The 22,439-nt window shown below is 44.0% G+C and overlaps 1 protein-coding gene across 27 annotated transcripts in view; it reads right to left on the bottom strand.

Moving 5' to 3' along the window:
- MAGI1 (membrane associated guanylate kinase, WW and PDZ domain containing 1) overlaps positions 1–22,439 on the bottom strand; it is a 326,290-nt gene that overhangs the window by 204,681 nt on the left and 99,170 nt on the right. The window contains exon 2 of one of the 27 annotated variants that reach the window (XM_050712791.1): positions 17,481–17,606. The exons of the other annotated variants lie outside the window; for them this stretch is intronic. The gene's annotated coding sequence lies outside the window, so the exon portion shown is untranslated. The remainder of the gene's footprint in view (positions 1–17,480; positions 17,607–22,439) is intronic. 27 annotated transcript variants of the gene reach the window in all.

The raw sequence follows: 22,439 nt of genomic DNA, 5'->3' as shown, positions 1-22,439 counted from the left end.
TCCACAAGAAGAGCTTTCAAAGAATGCAAGGAACTGAAATGGTCTATTGCAATACTGACAAAATCAAGTCATTTTTTCCAGACATGTAAGATGAAATAAACCACCTCATTGCAAAATGTTCACACAGGAAGCAGTAATAAGTTACAGCAGCAAATCCTGCTGTAATCATAATTACAGGGGTCACGAGTGAGAAAGGATGACTGCCAGCACACAGCAAGTGCAATAGCTGTGGAAGGACTGTATGCGATGGTTAAAGTAAGCCCTTTCTGTTTTTAGAGACCAGCAACACCTCAAAAACACCTACAGCACAGCTTTCTCACCTAGACAAGACAAAACCCTGTCTTGGTCCATACAACAGACCACTGAGGCCACAACCAGTACAGTTCTGCCCAGCTGCCACCCCCAGCCCACGGGATGGGCAACCCTTTGTGCACAGCACAAGGCGTTGGCAAGATAATTGCACTGACTGTAAATACTGAGGAGACTAAGCTGTGTTTTTGCTCTGTTAATGCTGCACCCTGTACAGCAGGTATCCAGACGCCCATGATGGGCACCACCATAAGCCTAATGAGCCGAGGGGAGGAAAGCCACAAAGGCATCACTCTGAGACCTCTGGTTGGGTGTGTGAGATAAATGACGGCTCCAGGAGCTAAGCCACACTTGTACTGTGCCACATCCATGTGCTTTATATATTAATACATGATGAAAGTAATAAAAATGAGATTTAATTAAAACAGGGGAGACTCCAGTAAAAGTTTTTAAAGAACACTGAACTTGCACCGTTTCTTGCAAAGCTAAACTCTAGAGGATCATCTATTTTTCCCCCTTCGAGCTGCCCTTCCTTTCACCCTGCCTTTTATGAGGCCCCATTTGGAAAGGTGAGCCCTGAACTCACAGGCTCAGTCTTTCATGAAGCCCAGAGACAGAGCAGTTCACTCGAGTACAGGCCATCAATTCTGGAAAGAGACCTCTATGTCTGGATCCGAAAGGGAAGTTGCTAAACATCTTTCCAAAAACAACACGCTTTAAAATGTGTGCTTAATGTGTGGATTAAAGGGAGCTGGCCTGTGCTGCCAGCTCGAGGGGAAAATAAGAGCTCTGACTTAGCAGTTTAGAGCACATTAATGTAAAAGCCGCAAGGAAATCTTTCGCTTGCATGTGCGGCCAGGACGCGAACATAGGCATGGTTTGTGCTCCTTCATTTGCAGTTAGCAGGCTAGCAGGGACTGAAACAGCCAGCTAGGTGGTATTTCACATTAGCTGGTCCTCGCTACTGTCACCGGCCTGTTATTTGGGTGGCTTCAGGCTGATGCCACAAAATAAAAATAAGATCAATGCTTGGTAAATAATTTAAACATGCAGCCATCAAAGTGGCAGTATGCCTCCCTGGAGGCAGGGAGAAAATCCTTACTGACCAAGAGCTATACGAGAACTCTTGTAATCTTTAGTCTGGTCAGCACAATGGGAAACTTGCTTTTGGTGCACATTTCAGATACTTTTGCACGTGCTTTTTATTATGGGAAATCAGGTACATTCAATGTTGACATTTAGAGCTAACACAGAAGATTTGCCCTTTCGAATCTTCTAAAAGTCATGGATAGGTCACTTTGGCTAAATATTCTGTGCCTACGAGTTCTGCTTAAATCACAACAGACTGAGAAGTGTTATATCCAAAACATGGAAGGACCTTCAAGTGACACTGGGAGATCCGAATCCTACTACACAAGACAGCTGAAGCAGTTCAACTGGTATTTCTTTGCATACTGGACTACAAACTCCCATCATTTACATTCCTTCTGAACCAGTGACTTGAGCGGCACTATACCTAATTTAGTCAAGTTTGAATGAAAGGCGAACCAAGAGCAGTTTTGTAAGGCGCTCCTGACTTGACTTTCAAGTTTCAGCCATTTAGTCCAAGGATATGACATGGTCATTATTTTCCTTAAATCTTTCTATCATAATCACTACACTGGCACAGCTCATGAAATAGCCCTAACCACAAGTCGTGAAGATAGAAGCTACTCCAAACACGTTTGATTTATTTTGAATATGTGATTTCAGACTGCAGACGCAGAATATACCCAGGCAATTACAGATTGATATAAAAGAAAATAATACTTCTGATCCCAGCACATTAGGCTGCAAGTTAAGATAGTCACATCTCCACATAATCATTTGAGGAACATCATGCCAAAGGCCGCCAGCTACAACAAATCCAGTCTCCTGAAATTGTAGGTAACGCTGAAATAAGGCATAAATAAGGCATTTCGCTTTCAAGAACCCACAAGATACCCACTCTCCACTACTACTCACCACAGCAAAACCTCTAACAAATGTCACGCTTTTAGTGGCACAGGGCTGGCCACAAACTGTTTAACGTGGCAGATGAAGAACAAGGAAAGGTCAAAGGCAGTGCCAGGATCTTACATTCCTAAAACTTCAGGTTCAGCTGGGTTGGTTACATAACAAAACTGATTTTAAAGCTCTTAGAAAAGGCAGGTTCTCAACAGCTGCTATAAAAACATGCATAGGGCAGTCTCATTTAAGGAAGAAAATCTAGAACTAAGCAAATTTCCCCTTAAATCTTAAAATATGCAAAATTAAGCTTACCTGTAATTCACTGCAGCTTTCTGAAAATCAAGTATTTTCTATTGTTTAATGCATATTCTTTTTCATGTGTTTGACTTAGCAAAAATCTTACAGAAATCTTAACACTTCCCTTGCGCAGCATACACATGTTCTGCAAAGCCCTGCTTGAGCTGCAGGCAGCCAAACTCTAGCACGGAGAGCCAAAAGCTGCACTGAACACCAGCCGTTGTATCTTCTGTTACACACATGCAACAAGCAAGATAGGCCAAAAAGCTATAATGTAAGAACTTAAAATTTCTAGTCCTCACTTTAGGAAGCTGATCATAACCCTGGACATCTGAGTTCTATTTTCTTTATTACCAAATGCCTGAACATGGTGGACTTTTGTGTAATTTTAAGTTAAGACTTGAATGTTCCTTGCCAGGTCTGAAAAAGAAGACATCCTGTTGAAGCTTAGCATTTGAGATTGGTATGCATTTTTTAGGCTTATTTGACAGGCTACAGCCAAACTGATAGCAGTCGTCAGCCTTCTGGGAAACATGGACCTCTAGGGAAGATGAACACCGCAAAACTGAAAGACTGTTCAGCTGTTGATATGGCATTTGGAAGGCCAAGAGAGTAAACATCATTAGCTTGATAGAAACTCTAAGTGCATTGTAGTAACCTGAAAATGGGATCATAGCACTAATAAAATGGTGAGAATTACTGTGACCTGCAACCACACATGAAGCACCAATTCTGAAAAGAAAGCTATGTATAAGTTGTTTCTAAGTGATGATCTCTTTAAAGTAAAAGTCACTCATTTAAATTAAGGCTCAAATATAGTTCAGTAACCAGAGTGTCAGGATTTTGATTCTGCAGGGACAACATTGATGATGTTTTAATTAAGTCCTCTGCTAATCCCCGAGCCTTGAGTCTCAGTCTGTCTAATTCATTTGGAGAAGGGTGATGTATTTCAACAAGGAAAGTCATACACCAGTATTGGATATGGGTAGGGTTACATAGCTTTAATTTTTGTTGAAAGCAAATTTTTGTTGAATTATATATTCAGTTACTTTGGTAAGGATTGTTATCACGTCCCAAGAAACTCGGGAAAACAGGCTTTGTCAAGTTAACAGTATTTTTCTTCTCTTTGTTGCTGAAAACACAATGAAATTAGGAAACTACAATTACAAGTTTGGCAGCTACAATCCTCATCAGCTTTCCTTGGCTGCAGTGTGTTTAACATTCCCCAAACAGTTTGTAAGAACTTGTGCAAGTCAAGAAAACATCCGAGTGAGATGGCTTTGCCAAAATGACAGAGAGGTTTCACACCCGTGAAGACCATTTGACCAACACATCTCCCTACGATGTAACTTAAATGAACAGAGGAAAACCATCCTCAGATACTCTGTATTAAACACGGAGGGTAACCATTTAACCACGACTGGCCATCCTTGGATCTGAAGATCACTTGTTTAAGTGTCATAGTCAAAGCAGTGCCCAAAAACATCCCCCAGAGAGAAGAGCTGCCTTGAGGACCAGGAAGCCCATGGCTAACTGATGATCTTTCATTAAAGAAGGGTGCTCATTGGGAATGAGAGAGAAAGGTATGTCCAGAGACAGGGCAAGCAAAGAAAAGGAGCCAGCAAGCTCTGGTTACTTTCTTTTTCTCTCTTGTTCAAACCTCTTGCTAAGACTGGCATACCTGCTGTGCATACGCACGCACCCAGAGCAGGAAGGCTGATGTTCCTCCTCCGTGATCCTGTAGAAAACCACACCGAACAAGGAGGAACACTAACACGGCAATCTCTGCGAACAAGATTTCTCATCCATGTTGCCCCTCCAGCAGTCGAAGAAACAACTCCTTCTCCAACAAGAATTTGGCAACTCCTACCGCATGTACCTAAACCTCGAAACCATATAATCAACATCAGACACGAAGCTGTAAATCCAGGCACCACAGAAGTGACAGGTATGCACGAGTCTTCCTGCTGTACCACCAGGGGTTGCACATTGAACATGATTTGGAGGAAACACAGACGCACTGCAGATCTGCTGTGGAAGACAGGAGTCTGAAGAGGAGCTTAGCATTACCAGGGAAGAATTTTTTCAGAGGTGGTGAGATCCTCAGCGATCAAATTGTGCATAGGGAGGCTTCTGCTAGTGTCCTGGTGCTGGTCAGGGAGCAGAGAGGACTTGGGGACAAGGGTAATGAGAAATGAGACAGAAGAAAGTAGAAGGACAATGGCAATGATGAATTGGGGATGCTGTTTTATTGGAAGTCTCGGGAAGCTTGGAGAAAGGCTACCATGGTTCACATGCACACTCTCACAGGCAGCACTAATAAAGCATGCCGTGGCAACTCCCCCCACCTTTTTAAAAATAGTAATAATTAAAAAAAACAACTGTGTTATGCAGTTACGTTTCAAGAAAATAGCATGGTTTCAGATCTCCAGATGGTGCAGTGTCTGCTAGGACTTCAGCTTCAGCCCCCCTGCAAGAGCCGTCAGACCCCTCTCCATCTGACAGACTTCGCTCAAGCAAAGTGGGACAAGTTGATTGAATCCAAGCAGCAAGGAAGAGCAGGTCTGAGAAACAGACACGCAGCACTCCTCGATCAGCAGCTTTGCTCCACAAAACAGACCTGGATCAATTTACACTGATAAGCTGTAGATCGTGGGCATTAAATTCAGCCACGTTTCATAGCAGTCACAAATGATTATGGTGCAAAGTCAACAGTATCGACAATTACTGCAGTGCATGAATTTCAAGACCTCTGCTGCGCAATTTGGAGGTTACCACTGCAGAGGCGGCTCCATTTGTGCAAAAGATTTTTAGATATAGTTTTAACAAATCTAAATTTCAAGCCTGACAAATTTCTTTTACCAGCAAATAAAATTGATTCAATGCACAATTTGAACGAGTTCACAAAAAACAATGCTTCTCTGACTTGGCATTTAAATCCACAAAATTATTCAGATGTATGACCTTAAAGTACTGCCAGTGGAGTCCACGCTCGGTTTTATTATGTAGTATTTTTATCAGAACTTTACCCATGTAATGCAAAAATCTTCTGGAAACTCCTGCACTGAGTCTAGCTCAGCTGATGTAAATACATGACAAGTCTGCCTTGTTTTTTCCTCCCTAAATCCTTCAGGTTAGTGGTGCCTTTAAACCACTCCAGAAAAACAGCTGTATGGAACCTGCTCTTCAGGCATCCATGATTTCTGCGTCTACTACTTTTTCATACGCAGAACTTGCTGTTTGCTGTGACCACAGTGACTTCCATGGCTTACTCAACTCCTAGTTTAATGCAATATCGCCCTCTTATTTCACTTTCCCTCTTCACTTTTGCACAGGCATCAAAGCTGCAGTCATCACCATGGAAACTAGCTGGAGAATTAAAAAAAAAATTAAAAAAATCAACACGCCTCTTCCAAAGCTAGTACACTGCCACCCACTGGGTACTGGTGTTAGGGAGCCTCGAAGTACAAAGCAACGCTGCTCAACGTAAGCAAATAACTGCTCGTTGCAGCAGCCTGCGTTCAGACCCAATACATGCACTTTCCATCAAATAGCAGGATTTGCCCTTAGTGCCAAGATCACCCTTGTGAAATTCAAGGTTAATACACCCAGCTTCTTCGCTACTGTTGCCATATAAGAGATCTCTCTTGTTTTCATGCAAGTTTAATAAGCAATGTGTCTGTGCAGGCTCTGCAATGGCTTTCGTATTTCCAGAGAGCAGAAATGGGCATCCTGGAAAAAACAGACCCATGCAATTCCCGAGGGAGCTGCGGGTTGGGCTGTATGAGGGAGCAGGCCCAAAACCTGCAGCTTCTTTTTGTGAGGTATGACATATCCAAGAGGATTTGGGATTTTTGTTGATCCATAATGATTCCTTACTGGCCAATATGAACTAATATCAGATTTTACTTTTGGAAGATCTCCATGGTGATCTGAGCCTGCTGACATCAGCTGGTTTTTGGTGTGGATGTAAGAACAAAAAAAAAGATGGCCTAATTAAAGGGGAAACAACCTCAAAAAATTGAACAAAGGATGAAGAACTCATTTCTGTGCTGTAGTTCAGTCCTCCAGACAGAAGCAAAATACTCAAAAGGAATCATTTACGTAGTTTAAGACAAACACCCTTGACTTCAGAGCATGCTCTATCATTTTTTGAAAAATAAAGTAAGCAAGCTGACATGGAAAAAATATATAAAATCCATAAATCCCAAAGACCAGAAGAATCACAGTAATTTTTACAGTGCTTTACGAGATTTTTCAGATCTACTGCAGTGTTACGTACCAGCTCTCCATCTCAAATCTTTAAGAGGAGGGAGGAAGAAAAAAGGGAAGGTATGCAGACCTGATCTGTTCTGTTTGCTGTTCCAACAACTTACAATTCAAAATACTTCTAATCAAACTGCTGAGATTTTCACAAATTTAGATGGGAATTTTTCTATTTCATCTTGTTGCTGAAAACAATTGGATGTTTCCTGCATGATTTTTTCCCTTTTTAAAAGGTTTTACAAACACATGCAGGTGCTTATTTCAAGCTGACACTCCAGAAGTGAATTAGTATTTTTATCAGGCACAAGCCAAGCAAGAAAATGATTTAAAGTAGCAGGTAATTACACCAATAAAATATTTATGGAAGCTGATTATGCCAAAACACTCATTTATATCTCAGGATATTTGTATTTTATATAACCAAGCAAAAAAAAAAAAGTTTAGGAGTTCTACGAAGTTAGGGTTCACTCCTTTTGGAAAATAAAACCCAGGCAATGATTTCCAGTGACCAAGTGCAAGCCACTGTTTGCTGTAATACTTATTGTGGGGAGGGGGAGCTATGAAAGATCTGTTTTCTCCAGTCCTGTGATAGCCCTGGAGAAATAGTAACGTTGAAAGTCATCCCCTCTACAGTGTCAGCAGAGAGTCCCTGCTGTGACGGATGGTGCACCAGCAGAGGCTGGGCTGGGGCTGAGACGCCACTGGAGATGGGATCTCCCCCTTCCCCTGGCAGCCTGAGCACAGTCTTGGATTTTTGTTGCCTCTTTTACTCTGAGACTAGCCTCTGTAGGACACAGCCGTTTAGTGGCCACCTTGCGACCAGCTTTCCTGAACGGGGGCAGGAGACAGGAAGGATGGGCACAGCTCTCACAGTAACAGCAGCAGCAAGGCTGAAAACCACCCCCCACATGTCCCCCAAAAACCCACCACCACCCACTTTTGCTCTCAATACCACCAGCTGAAATTAAGCAATAATTTTGGCTGTGCACGTTATTTGCAGAGTGAGCAACATAAACACTGCCTCTCTATTGAGGCTTCTGCAGAGGTTGGCATCTGCCTTCCTGCTGCTTCTAACCTTGAGGCAATTATCTAGAGTTCTAGATCATTCCAGACAACTCTAAAGTATTCAAAATACATTGGTAGATTTAAAAATGGAACTGCGTAAGGACTGCACTTCACGTCATGCAGCAGGTCTTCCATGAGCTTCCATGAGCTCATCTTCCGTGAGGTTTTAACTATTTCCCCCTTCTGTTAATGTGTCAGCAAGACCAGCGGGAAGAGGTTTCAGGTCCTTATGAAGGCTACATGTTTATATACAGTGTGGATTTTTTTACAGGTGCTAGAAACAATGAAAAGCATTCCCCATATGGATCAACAAATAGTTATCTGGGAGTGAAGGCTGGAGCAGAATCACATTTAATCCATCCTAGACCTAAAGCCACTGTTTATGTGGCAAGCTGCAGTGCAGAAGAGCAGTTTTCAGGCCAAATACAGTCCCTGTGCCGGTGCCGAGGCCAAAGGAGCTAAAGCCAACGCAGAACTTGCAATTCTCCCCTCGGGGGCCTTTCACAGCAGCCTACGGACAACAGATGGGAAAACACCACTTTGTCCAGGCACAGCTCCCGTGCCCTCCAGCAACCCCAGCACAAGGGGATGTGCTGCCGGCTGGACTACCAGGCTAATCCCTGCCCTCCTGCATGCATCCTGGGGAGAGAGAGCAAAACAGAAGCTTAAAATAAATAAATAAATAAATTCAACCATGTCTGGCTTTGTTCCTTTCCACCCTCCTGCTCCGGCTCCTGGCAAGGGGAGCCTGGGATTACAGAGGAGCTCACCCGGCCACCACCTTGGGATCCCTGAACCATCTAATGAGCTAGCCCTCCAAAGAAATATTGAAAATATATATGCACAGACGTGTGTACGTATGCGTATATAACTTTTTTTTCCTGAGTATTTCCTTAGCCAACATGGGGAACAAAGGTAAGCACCCTCCTGGCCATCCTCTTCACTGCTGAAAGTCACTACGGTTTCCCTCTCTAAGTACTGTGCAGATATATCGGGATGAAAATAAATGTAAGTGATATAGTCATTCTAGAGAAGTACACGCAGTGAAAATTACACAGAGCAGTTAGAGCAGTCCCTCACTTCTACAGGCTGGAGCGGTTACGGTAGCATTGCCCAGAAATACTGCTGAAACAAGTAACGCATCCAAAAGATAAAATTAATTCAAATGAAATGAAAAGCGAGTTCCAAAACAGGGCAAAATGAGTAATGATGATATAGAAATTAAAGGAGCAGAAACAGAATTTAGACGTTGTAAGTTTGGAGGAAAGACAGATGCCAGTACACGCGTTAAATACTGTGACACTTCCCCAGAGAGTTCTGATAATACTTCACCCTTAAATAACACACTCAAAGTGCTTCACAGACATTAACTAATTAATCTTCAGTCCTCTTGTGGATGGAAAAATTATACGGTAGGGGAATAAGGTCAGATCTTCAGAGGAGATGAGGCTGAGATTAAACAGTCCGCCCCCAGGCTGCACACCGATGTGACGGCAAAGCCAGGGCTCCCACATCCAACGTCTGCCCCACGAAAAGAAAGCCTTTAAGAGCAAAACTGACAGCTCCAAACATCTCCAGCAGCTGCCCAGACACAGCAAAAGGTGCAGGCTGGGTCAGACATCTCCCCTCGTTCGATGGCAAGCCCATAAACACATATCCCAAGGGACAAGGCATTAACTGTGCACCCACGGACCTCCCTGCCCTGCTGCTGCTCCACAAACCAGTGCCGGCTGCAGGGCGAGGGGAGGTTTCTGTAGCACCCACCTCCGTGCCAGCCCTTCCCAGTGCTTCATCCTCCCCAGTCCGGGTTCCCAAGCACGAGGCAGCCATCGCTTCAGCTTTGTGAGGCTTCAAGTTCCTGGAGCACGTTTTACAAATAATATACATGATGTGGTGCAAATTGCAGCTGGCCAAATCCTACCTGCCGGTGACTTTACAGGCCAGAGGGCTGTGAAGATCAGCGTGGAGGAGGTGACTTCCAGGAGTACGGAATACCCATGGGCAGGGCACCACAAAGAGGTTGCACAGACATGCTCAGACTTTTGGGAATCAGATGCTTCCCGGCACAACAAGAGCATGTCCTCGCTGCAGGAGGAGATCAACGCATGTATCCTGCAGCGCAACTGCTCGCAGTGCTCAAGTCAAACCATCACTTGTCCAAAACATGTTACGGGACATCAGGCAGATCGAAATTTAGCTTTATCCTAATGAAGGCCACGCTTCAGAACGGACAGGGTAATGGCAACATTGCCCTCTGCAAGATGCCCCAAAGGAGGTTCAGGGGCAAGCCACAAACAGCAGACCTGCTCCGAGAGATGCTGCAATGGATTTTCAAAGTCCACTACAAAGTGCTTTCAGAGCAAGCAACAAACAGAACAGCTACAGTGAAGTTTTGCTGCAGGCTCTGAAAAAAAAAAAAAAATCAAAAGAAATCTAAGTGTGCTGATGGCCTGGCCAGAGGACACTGTCTCCTATAAACAAAGCCCAAAAACTGCGTTCTGCCATTTGTTGTGGCATTTGAACGGCTCCTGACAGAGCAAGGGCTGCTAGTTTCACCTACAGCTGCAATGTCACACAGTATCGACCTTCAGCTTTTTTAGGAAGTGCTCTAGAGTGCTTTGAAAGTAGTAAGGCACCATTTAAAAAGTTCAGTGCTCGTTGCAGTGCTATCAGAAGATGAATCAATTAAAAGCTCGGCTACTGCAAGCAGCGGTGTGCCTGCTAGTCCCTGGCTGCTTTTGTGTGAGGATCCGGGGTTTGGTTTTTGAAGTGAACCTGTGCCTAAATTCATAATTATATTAAGAAAAGGAAAGTGCTAGAAAACAGCTGGACCTCCTAGCTCTAGCAGCAAGTCATTTAAAAAGTCAAGGGCCTAAATGGCATTATTCCTTTGGATACTATTTTGGGGAAGAAGGGGTAACATTAGGCTGCACTGCTGCCAGCCCTTCTGCGAAGAAGCAATGCAAAAGACTCAGTAAATGTGAAGATTTACGTAGAAAGTAAAAGCAACAGAACAGAATTCCATATATTGAATTATCTCAAGAACAGAAGCGATCAACAATGCAGACCAGAGAAAGTGCAACACAGTCAGACAACCAGAGGTGAACTGCAGCAAAACAAAACACCAATTTAGAGAAAGAAAAGAACAGGGATAAGAGAAAAGGCATTACTGTAACCAAAACAAAAAGTATTTCAAATATTTTACTTTGACACTGCACATTTGGACCAAGGCCCTGGAATTGAACAGAACTAGGAGGAGACGCCTCTCACTGTCCTGCTGCTGTGGGCAGCCAGGTTTGGGAGGCACAGAGCTGAGAAGGGAACAGTGCCCATGGGACACAGCACACAGGGTCCTCGTCTGGCTGGCAAGAGACAGGCTGGGAGAGGGAGAGGACGGGGGGAAATCTCCCACTGGCACAGGAGCGGAAGGCTTGGGGTCAGCTGAGAAAAGGTGCCCTGGATGAAGGCAAATATAATTCATAAGCGAAGACAAGGAACTCACTAGACAACGATAGCGGGGAGGGGTGAGGAAGGGCACAGAGCTCTGACGAACTGAAAACACACAGAGACGTAAACGAGATTTCAGCTTGAAGGAACTGGCAGTCCCTCTCTGGCACTGGCATTTACATTGCATTTCCTCCAGCTTTTATAAAACCTGGCTCCTCTAATTCATCCTAATTCACTCCCCGCCGCTTCCACACGGCTCCCTCAGTGCATGTGCGGGCAGCCTAAGGAGCAGTGCTTGGGCACCTTGTGGCTGAAAGGAAACGTTTCGGGCACAGCTCAAAGCCTGTGGGAGTCGAGAGAAAGAGCTGAATTCGGCCTTTAGAAGGAACAGGATGTCAGGGGAGTCACAGGAATGCCTGAAACAACTTCTCGGCTTAAACAGAAGACGCATACGCCCCAGTTCAGTTTTAGCCACTAGCTGGAGCAGGCTGTTTGTAATTAATAGCAGGTGGTGGCTCACTCTTTCGGCAAGAGAGCAGACGTGAGTTGAAGTTTTAAGATACGAATGCACTGTTTGCCTTTCCTCGTAAAAACACAGCGTTCTGCAAACTGCTGTCTAGGACCACATCTGTGCTAACACTGCACAGGGGCCTGGGGGCCGCGTGAACGGTCAGCAACACGTGAGCGCTGGCAGCAGGGCAGGCAGCGGGCATCCAGGGCTCCACCTGGGGGCACGTAGGCCAGCAGATCAAGGGAAGAGGTTAATCCTTTTAAATCAGCACTCGTTAGGCCACAAACAGAACGCCACCTCTCGCTTTGAATGCCACTCATCAAAAGCACAAGCAGTTACATAGTGCGTACGCTTAAAAAGGCGGCACGTTCCTAAAACACTGAATTACAATGCAGTTGTCAAAAATCAAAAAAAAATACAGTAACCCACAACAGTACTGAAGACAGCTACAAGAACCCACGCCTTTTTTTCCCCACAAACTTCTGCAAAACAGAACACCTTGGCAAAAACAAAAGGCAAGAACTGTGTAAACTAATGTTACCCATTGAGTTTAAGACACTACGCAGCTTTATGGCCAGCTGAGATGAACCATCCAATGGACTTACAGCTGTACAAAAAAAAGTGATAAATTAATAAAATCACGTGCCTTGTACAAGCTACCTCAGATGCCATGCCTTGTTCTGCAGAAAAACATGAAGCAATGAAAGAAAAGCCACCTTTAAAACCACGCTGATCTAAAAAACAAATTACTAAGTTATTGACTACATTTTAAATAGAGATTACAGACTCTGGACTAGCCTTCCACTTGATTTAGACTTCCACATCCATCTGATGTAGGTCTTAGCACTGCAAGAATAATCACTCTGACTTTCACAATAACTACCTTTTGTTGTTGCTGTTTTAAAATGCATCTCAACTGGATAACCTATGGTTTAATTAAATTACAATTGAAATAGCATTGTAAGAATCCAGACCATTTAGTACCTGGAACAGCAAGCATTCATTCTATTTCATAAAGAAATTAATTATGCAAGAGACATTAACAACAACTGTAATTCTTTATGGATTTAAATTATGTTTTGAAACGGAAGAATAAAGTTCCCAGCTGATCTAAATTCCTCTAGATTATAAAAATGAATTAATGATGATAATATTCCATATGTCTAAAAACTGGTGCAGGAATTAAGTTCTTAAATCTAAAGGCAGCGGTACGGATAGCGAAAGCCGAATAACCCATTTCTACCCTAATAACCTGCCATACTAATGCCTGGAGTATTTTTGGATGTGCTGCAGTCCAAGGGCTCAGACTGGTTTCTGGTTAAATCAATGACAGCCCTGGAACTGACATCCAGAAGGGCAGAACGGGGCTCTGGCTTCCCAGCATCACGTACCTTTCCCCTTCTCTGCAAGAAAATCTCAGCTGTGTCCAGGTGAAATTTCTCCCAGCCTGACAAAGAGCAAGGATGATAAGAAAAGAACTATAAGGAACGATGAATGCAGTATTTCAAAACTGGGCACCCTGCTGTTAATTGTCATCATTCCCTCCACAGTTTACGCATATTAGAACTATTCTGGCACTTCCCCGTCTGGGGAGATAGCTTGAAAGGGAATAGGCAACGGGAATCCCTACAGCACAGCAGACGGTTTGTAAATTCACATGCTGTATCAACTGGGCAGAAGAGTCAATTTTCCAGATATATAAATCTGGGTTTAACCTCTGCAAGGAAATATATGCACTTCCACTCTCCCTTACCACATTAAAGGGACATCTCTGCTGGCTAGCAGTGACATGCAGGGAATCAAAATGAAAATGCAGACCACCTTCCAAAGCAGCATAACCCCCATATGACCTCCTTCGCCTGAGTCCAGGGCTGCGTTTTAGAACTAAATGGTAAAACCCGAGCTTTGCTGAGGACGCTGCTCTCCACTATTGAAGCCAACCAAGCACACAGGGCTCATTTTGTTTCCAGGAAAAAGACAGTGATTAATTAGAATGCAAAAGATGCCTTCCTGCCAAATATTTTCCAGCCTTATGTTCAACTAAGAATAATTAAGGCTCGCCCATATCATCCAAGAGACTTTTAGCCATTCTCAACATGACATCATCTATCACCCAACAGAAGTCCACGTTTGCCAAGGAACAGATTGCAACCAAGTAGACGGGCTGCACATTAGCCGGGAGTTTTACTCGTGTCTAACTAACAGCTTCTCCGATATAAAAGGCCAGTAGCTGCTCTCTTTACTACAGCCATGCCTCGTTAGCCTGTAAACACCACCAGCAATAGCTTTAAACAGGCATTACTTCTTGGCCTCAGCTGCTGTTCACTGCATCCTCCCCTGGTGCAGAGAGGGAAGTGGGTGCTCTGCAGGACAGCGGGTGGGATGGAGACCCCAGCACTGCTCCCAGGTCAGGCTCAGCCGTGGGACCTTCTAGCACACCACCCTAAATCCGACTTCACTTCCGTGAGAAGAGTCATGCTTCAAATTGAGCACATGCTCAGAGTGCTTTGCTGATGAAAATAATCATAGGCACAGATCATTAAGGAAGGTTAAGGAAGTGGGGGGCCCTACACAGGTGTAAGCAGGAGCTCCCTTACAGGAGCCCACTGCTGCACCAGGGAGCTGCCCTGCAATCCGGGGGCAAGTTTCTCCATCTGCTTCTACAATTACAATGGTGACCTCCTTCGACCAACCCTTTTGATGCCGAAAGGCCAAGAAATGTAGTCACATTAGGATTAATGACTCAAATTAGCTCGCTTGCACCTGTGCCTCCCTGTACCCATGGCAAACAGACAGTAGCCTCACCTTTACAAAGCAACATTTGAGGGTTTCTTTGGAGTGTTTGTCCAAGAAAAACCTTTTCTCTTTCCGTCTTATCAAAATAAACTACTTAAGAAGGAAAAATGTCTCCCATTGTAAAAGTCTCTTGATATAAAAAAATGCAAATTTCAAGCAGCTGTAATGAAGAGAATCAATTTTAGCCTTCTGGTGGCTACCTTCCTGCAAAGCTGTATTATTTTTCAAGTATCTACAAGAACCAGATCACGTTTCTAGCTTCCCGTTCCTCTCCTGTGTAATGAAGAGAATCATGTATATTGCTTTCATTTAATTTACCCTAGAAATTCAGAGTTATTGATTGCAGTTGGTAGACTTCCTAGCTACCAGATACTACAAGCAGCATTTTTAAACCTTTTGTATTGCTCAACCGTGATGCACAACAATAAAAAAAAAAACAAAATGAAATTTTGAGGTGGGGAAGTATATAGCTGTGGAAATGAAATACTGAGTGGCAGTAACTGAATATACAAAACAACACAGAGCTGTAAGCTGCCCTTTGTGACATTTATTTAAAGAAATATCTGCACAACCGTATCTGAGCAATATCAGAAAGGTCTAGGGTTATCAGATAAAATTTGTCCACAAAAAAAGTCATTTAAATACAGGTCTACAGAAGGACCAGAAAATATTCCTTAATTTGGATGGTACTTAGTAAAAGGTTTTGCAAAGGGAAGGAAAGAAAATCAGAATTTAGATGAAATGTTTTGTTTGGATATTCAAAAGCAGTAATATAATCCAGACAGCTGCCAAAATATCAAAAAATGATTAAAAAAGAATGCTGCATTAAGGCTTTTTTTTTTTTTAATTTTTATTGTGATGAAAAATATTAGTGGGAAGACATTCAATTAGTAGTGATCACAAAATGTTTCTTTACTATTTTTCATTTTGGCCACTGAAACAAGTTTAATTATTAGCACAGCACTAATCTGAGAGTATTTTTGGCCAGCCCTATCTCCAATGAAGAAATCTTTGATCTGTTCAAGACTGTGCCCTGTGTTTCCCCCCAGTTACTTACAAAGTCTGGAATTTGGTGTATCTGAGGTCAAGTCATTCTGGCATTGAGAAGCCAACTCTTGCAAACAAACCAGCCAGCCTGCCTTTTCACTGGTGGTTGTGATGGTATGGAAATACGCAAAACCACACTGATAATTCAGGAATGTTATTCATAAGGTTTTCCTTTCTTCAGCAGTCCTAATGACAACATCAAAATGCACGCAACTAGCTCCAAATAAGTAAATAAAAGGGAATCAGTCTAAAATACAGGGTTCAGAAAGTAAAATTAAGTTGCCTTCTCATTTCAGAGTTCTCCAGAGTTCAGAAACTGCCTTCTTCTAAAGGAAACTAACATCCTCACACAGTTACACAGTTTTAGGATCCAAGCCTCTTTAAACATCAGGAACTCACAGCTTACTTCTAATATTTTTCCACTTACCTTTATGAAAAAGAAAATCATATTAGACTTTTAAAAAATAGTTTCAAACTTTTAAATCAAACCTCCTACGTTTAGTCCCATTTTTCTGGTTTTAAAATGTGCATAGAACAAGTATGATGGAGAAACCAGTAACAATCACAAATGAAACACTGACACAATGATACACAGACAGAAACAATTGGCATCTTCACGGCTATTTTTCATGGGAAATTTTAGAGTATTTTAAAGTCTTGTAAATGATTCTTTGTTTTCAAAATACTACAGGAAGATACATACTGTTTATTTGCTTCTTGCTGTTTCATGTCATCTATCAGAACAGGAATTTAATGAAGACACAAACCACTGTAAATGCTTCAGTTATCACAAAGGTTGTTTTTTTTGTTTTGTTTTGTTTTTCCAGAAGTCACGAAATTATACATTACATTGGCTTTTAACAGTAAATTTATAATCAAATGTTTGATTTGCACTAGAAGTGAAGATTTTTTGCTGCTTTTCCTTGGCAACCTGCGTACATCATACCAGTGTAGCATCAGAGTGCTAGCACTTGGAATAGAGGGAACAAACCTAACCAGGTTGTACTCACCAATATGTTACTGCCCTTCGCTGAGCAAACCCAGCAAACATTAAAAACCAATACAACTGCTTCATGTAACATCTCCCCCATCCAGTCTGACATCTGTTCATTAGGGCTGGGATTTCACATCAACTGTTTAAAAGCAGCATCTTCAACTCAGCAAAAAATTTATTGTCCTTTTGCAATCAATATATGCAAGAACTATATTAATTTATTACCTAAATGAAAGCACTGTCCATTTATATTTGGATATTTGCTTTCCAGATCTGTAACTGATCATGTATTAGGCCAAAACAAGCAAACACGACTATTGCATTACCCACCCCAGCTTATTTCACAGAGATGCTATTTTTCCTATGTATTGGCTTTGACAGGCACCTTAGCCCAACAAATCTGCTGAGCTCTTTGTGTGTCTGCAACTTGTTCAACCCAGAAATTTAAAATGCGCAGTCTGGAGCAGCAGGCATGAAAACCGCTTGTCCAGCTGCAGCAGGGTTTCTCCAAGCGTTGGGAGGAATGGCACAGTCTCACTCATACCACTCCACTGGGACTTCCAGCTGTTCAGACATAGCAGGTCTTCGAGTCTGGCAAGAAATTTTGCCAAATGCATGTTAACTCTCGATTCATCTTGGGAAGACACATAATTGCCTATGCAAATCAGGCTGAGGCGTTCACCAGGATCTCCCTCTTCACCTCCACTGCTTTTTAAAAATTCTTCACCATGTTAAGAAGGGATAAAATGCTTTACTTACAATCAGAGCTCCTAATTTTGCAGGCTAGAATACTTTGCATGATTCGGTAGCTTACAAATGAATACATGGAGCCAGCATCTGTCAAATCCCTTAGGCAGCCTTGCTTAACGGAATGCAATTTCTTACCTGAAAAACATAAATAAGCGACATACATTTACATTTTATCCTGCATAACTTAGTATCTTATTTAGTACCTTAAATCACACATGAAACTGGCTCTTCCCATTAAGCATGCAAAGACACTGCATCACCTCTTTAGACTGTTTTTAAAACGAACAGTAGTTTCCAATTAGAACAGTTCAGATGTAAATATTTATCCCAAATACGGAGACGTGATTAACATTCTTACCACAGACACGAGCTCACTGGAGTACAATGCTTTCAGAATTACCCCCAGCTTACAGACCCGAGTCATTTGATCCCCCAGACATCAGGAGAAAGGGGGGCTGCCCAGGGCCACCACCTGGACCACAACAGCCACAGAGCTCCTAAGGGTCCTCCTCCCCATGACAAAAGCCCCCTGGGACACAAGCCCCAGTGCAGCACAGCTCCCAGGAGCACCCACCCCTGCTCTGGGGCTTCACGCACCAGCCCCAGCTCTGAGACATCGGCCTGGCAGGGGAGGACAGGCAGGACACACGTTTGGGCAAGGCTCAAGCAGTGCGTAAAGTTGGGTGCACAGACCAGCATCAAGGAGAAACTTGAAGCAGCTTTTTAATTCTCCCCACTCCTGTCCAGTCCGCAGTCCCTATCCACCGGGATCAATTGGTATTGAATATGAACTCCACCCCTGAGGCTCTGCTAAGATAGTAAATATGTTTGGTGCAAGTCTCAGCAGTAAATCAGAGCAAACTTATAAGCCTAGAATGATCCAAAATCCACAGGGGTCTAGCAAGAATCCATACAGTTGCCATGAGGTCCTTGGCTGCAGTCACAGATTGATTATATACATTTAAAAAAAAAAAAGGTATTAATGTATAAAGCCTCCACGAGGGACAAAACCCACAACAGTAGAAGAGAAAGCGTCAATAAAGCACGAGAGCTTTTCATTGACATCTTCAAGAAGCGATGTAGAGCCAAGTCAAACAGCCAGAGAGCAAATGCCTTGGAAACGTGCCTCATCTCACGTGGGTCCACCAAACTGTGTCTCTCCCCTTTTTACTCTTCCTTCTCAAAATACCTTCTGCTGTCAGAGGCAATGGAAGAAAACTTCAACAAGCCAGGAGTCAGGATTTTGGTGCACACACCAAGCAATCCTCAAAAAGGCCAGGAAAGATACTTGATTTTCCAGCAACTGCAAAGAAGCCACCCCAGCTCCCTGGGTTCCTAGGGTGGAGCTGCAGGAAGGATTTCCAACCCTCCCTAACTGCTCTTCAGCTCTGCCCAGTTTATTCTCCAGAAAGTTTTAATTGCATTTTAATTATGCAAACACGCTGTGGGCTTTTAAGGCAAAGCATTACCTGAAGCTGAAAGGAATACATACACCTAAATCTAACCAAAGTGTCTGCAAATCAGTCATTTCTGCAGTACGTGTGCTCCTCCTCCGTGAAGAAGCCATCCTGTATTTATTAAACTGACAGAGTTCAACCTGACTCCACAGGAAACTTGTGAGAGCTCCCCCAGCCCATACCTTTAAATGTGAATTTCTGGAAGTAACTAAAACCGTATCTGCAAGTGAGGCATTTCGAGCACAGATTTCCCTGGGGTGGTTAAGAGTGCAGGAGGAGACCCAGGCCAAGATATTTCAGCAGCTTTCTGACAAAGCTGCATTTACAGGGCTCTCCAAAGTCTCTCCAAGTTCAACATAACATCCCTGAATATTACCAGGTCAGAGCTGATGCATTTTATTTTCCCCACAGGTTTGGAGCATAAGCCAGCATCCAGACAAAACATCCACATCAGGATGGCCCCATGGTCCTTGAGGCTGCCCGAAACCATGTTACCCATTGCACAAATGATGTTTTTGTGGGGTTATTGCAGAAGTTTGCCAGAGGAGCAGATCAGGGCTGAGACAAACCAGCCCTGCTCCCTGCCGGGCAGCGAGAGCAGTAGCAGGGAGGAGAGGGACTGACACTGCCAGCTCACACTGCGTTCATGCGAGCCCTGGGTGAGGGGGGTGAGCACCAGGGAGAGCCCCACTCCCCCAAAACAGCTTACAAAGTGCTTAGGGCTTCAGTGCAAAGCCCTAAGGGAACACGTCCCATGGAGGGCTGAGCAGCTCTCACAGCTGTTCTTGTATCTGACAAACCCAGCAACCCATGAAATGACAGGACAGGCAAGATGCTCCTGAGCTGCATTTCAGGAGCAAGACGACCTCAACCAGTGGTGTAAGTGAGGGTGGACAGGGGGGATTTGCACTTGCAGGCAGAGATTTAAAGCATGAACCCGAGGGGTCTGTCTACAAGGACCTGCTCCCTGACACTCCGGGCTCTGCAGTGTGACAGCAGCACACACAGGCCAAAGACTACCATCAGTGCTTCCTGACTTCGTGTATTCCCTCACCCACTGATCTCATAATCCACAATCACTATATTTAATACACAACTGTTGAGTGCTCCCCAGGAACCATCAGCGGCCTTTGTGGACGAGCAGAGCTGCGCCAGGCGATCGCTGCAGGTAACTGCATCGCGGGCTGTCAGGCTCCTGGTGCTGAGCAGCAGAGGATGGAGGTGGGCTGCCCCGAGCCCTGCTGGCTGCCCCCCAGCAGCAGCACACGGGAAGCACCAAGGCCCTCCTGCACCCACACAGCATCGTGACAGATCATGCCTGGCCGGCTGGGGCTCGCCTGCTGGTTTCTGTCACAGCCGTGCTGTGCAGGAGGGCTCAGAAGTGACAGGTTTTAACCACGTTTGATGGAAACTTGACACAGGTGTTGCTGTCTCAGCACAACATCGCATAGCAAGAAAAGCAAACCCTGCTTCAACTTGACAGGCGATTTCCAGTGTTGAGTTAGGAAGTGTCCCTACCCCAGCTGTTACTTCTCCTCACCACCTCTTGGATCACCTGTAGAGAGTGGGGTTTGCCTCACGTCCCCCCCTCCTTAAACCCAGGGGACTCCTTCCTGCAGAGCACTGCTGGATGGCACGCTGAGCTGCGTCTGAGGCCGTCACACACGGCGAGAGGTGTCCCCAACACGACAGTGACACGGGGCTCTGTTCGCACAGCGCCATCTCAGTGTCGCAGGAAACCTAATAAGAGTCCGGGGACTTCTATCCGCAGCGTGACGTTCCCATTTAAAATGCACACATCTCGGACAAGGAACGGAGGCATTCATCTGCTTGACGTTGCACTGGCAGAATTGCTCATAGGCATAAAGGAATTATCTAAATGTTTTCCAGAGAAAGCTGCAAACAGCCTTGCACCAGCACTTCCTATTTTCCACCATTTCTGCAGTCTTCCGAGACTTTCAGATTTTAAGAGGTGGCTCCTCAAAAAGACTTCCCTCTCCTGCTCATTTCTGAGTAAAACAAATGTTTAGACACAGAATCGATGCACTCTGGCCTCGGTTACGCTGCAAAATATAAACTGTAAAGTAATCGAAAGGGAAAGGTCTGAATTTTTAGCTGATCTTCCCCAGACTCTTCCAATTTCTTCGGTGATTTAACGTACGAGAACATCCCGGTGATGAATGCACTGTTTATACCAGAAATCCGGTAATAAAAGCAATGTTCTTCAAAGAAAATTGAAATGATTCTGATATACCTGTACGATTATAGCACAGGGACTTGGGAAAAACAAACATCAGCAACTGAAAGAGGATACTTCAATAGTTCAATAACAAAACAAAATAATTAGGCTTGCTTCCATCAAAACATTTGGATGAGTACAGCTGCTGCAGGCCCTGCCTGGCAGCTATGTTATCTTAACAATTAGCTACAAGACTACGGCCAGAGCCAAAAGAGTTCGTAATTCTCGATGATCTCACGGTATCCAGAGCAATAAGAGAAGAAAAGAATCTTTACATTATTTCAAAACTTTGAAAGCCCACCCCATTTGGTGCAGCAGTATGAAGAGCTTGTTTGAAAACTCAGTGTTATTTTAGCAGCAGTCGCTTTTGCTAGCAGCTTTCTGAACACAGCTGAATGGAGAGGAAATTATTTTCCTAACATTTACTTCTTCCAAAGGCTAAAAAAATGTCATGGCTAAAAAAGGCACGGCTGCAACCTTAGGTACAGGCTAATACCCATCTTAAGTCCTAGCTAAGGGTGCCGAAACCTTAGGCAACTCATGGTTTTACCGGTAGCAAACAAAGAAATGCCAAAGGAAAGCAGCAAAAGTTATCCACAATCCAATTAATATTCCAGCAGCCTGAAGAGTAAGTAGTTACTCAGCTTTTTGAGTAAATATTGATTGCAAATGAGGTCAGTTACCTGAACGTGGAAACATTTGGTACTGAAGCTTTGCCATGTTCATCGTGCCAAACATTTGGTGAAACCGTAGCTTTTTTCCCTGGTTCTAGAGCACCTGCCCTTGGGGAGGGCTGTGCAGCCCTGCACATCGCTGAGGACCAGGCTGATGGGAGGGCTGGTGGCCAGCCAGGCACAGCAGGTAGCAATAGTGCAGCCACAGCCTCGGCATTCGGCTGGTGAGACGAACCACATTTAGACCAAAGACTCAGCTCTGTGTTGCTACGTGGATGCTCAGGAGAAGGCACAGAGAAAGGTACGTCAGGAATTCATTATTAGCCAGCTTACTGCTGTGCACACTCACACCATTTCTCATCGCATTTCTCACCCATGCCTGCTCAAGGCCTAACCCAAGTTTTGGCAGGGTGACTGAAGTGTTAGAAAAACACCACAGCCAAACAAATGTTATGCACCAAGACTCACAGCCCTAAAGCTCCAGGCAGGCTGGTCCCCAGCATGGGGCCGTAGCTCCAAGACCTCCAGCTGGTGTCACTTGCAGTAAAGAGCTCTCAGCTGTAGGCAAGAGACACTGAGCCATTTCATTACTGAAACC

The sequence above is a fragment of the Cygnus atratus genome, chromosome 10, assembly GCF_013377495.2.
Source record: "Cygnus atratus isolate AKBS03 ecotype Queensland, Australia chromosome 10, CAtr_DNAZoo_HiC_assembly, whole genome shotgun sequence".
NCBI lineage: Eukaryota > Metazoa > Chordata > Aves > Anseriformes > Anatidae > Cygnus > Cygnus atratus.
The sequence above is the reverse complement of the archived record's forward strand: the minus strand, read 5'-3'. Positions and strand labels throughout refer to the sequence as shown.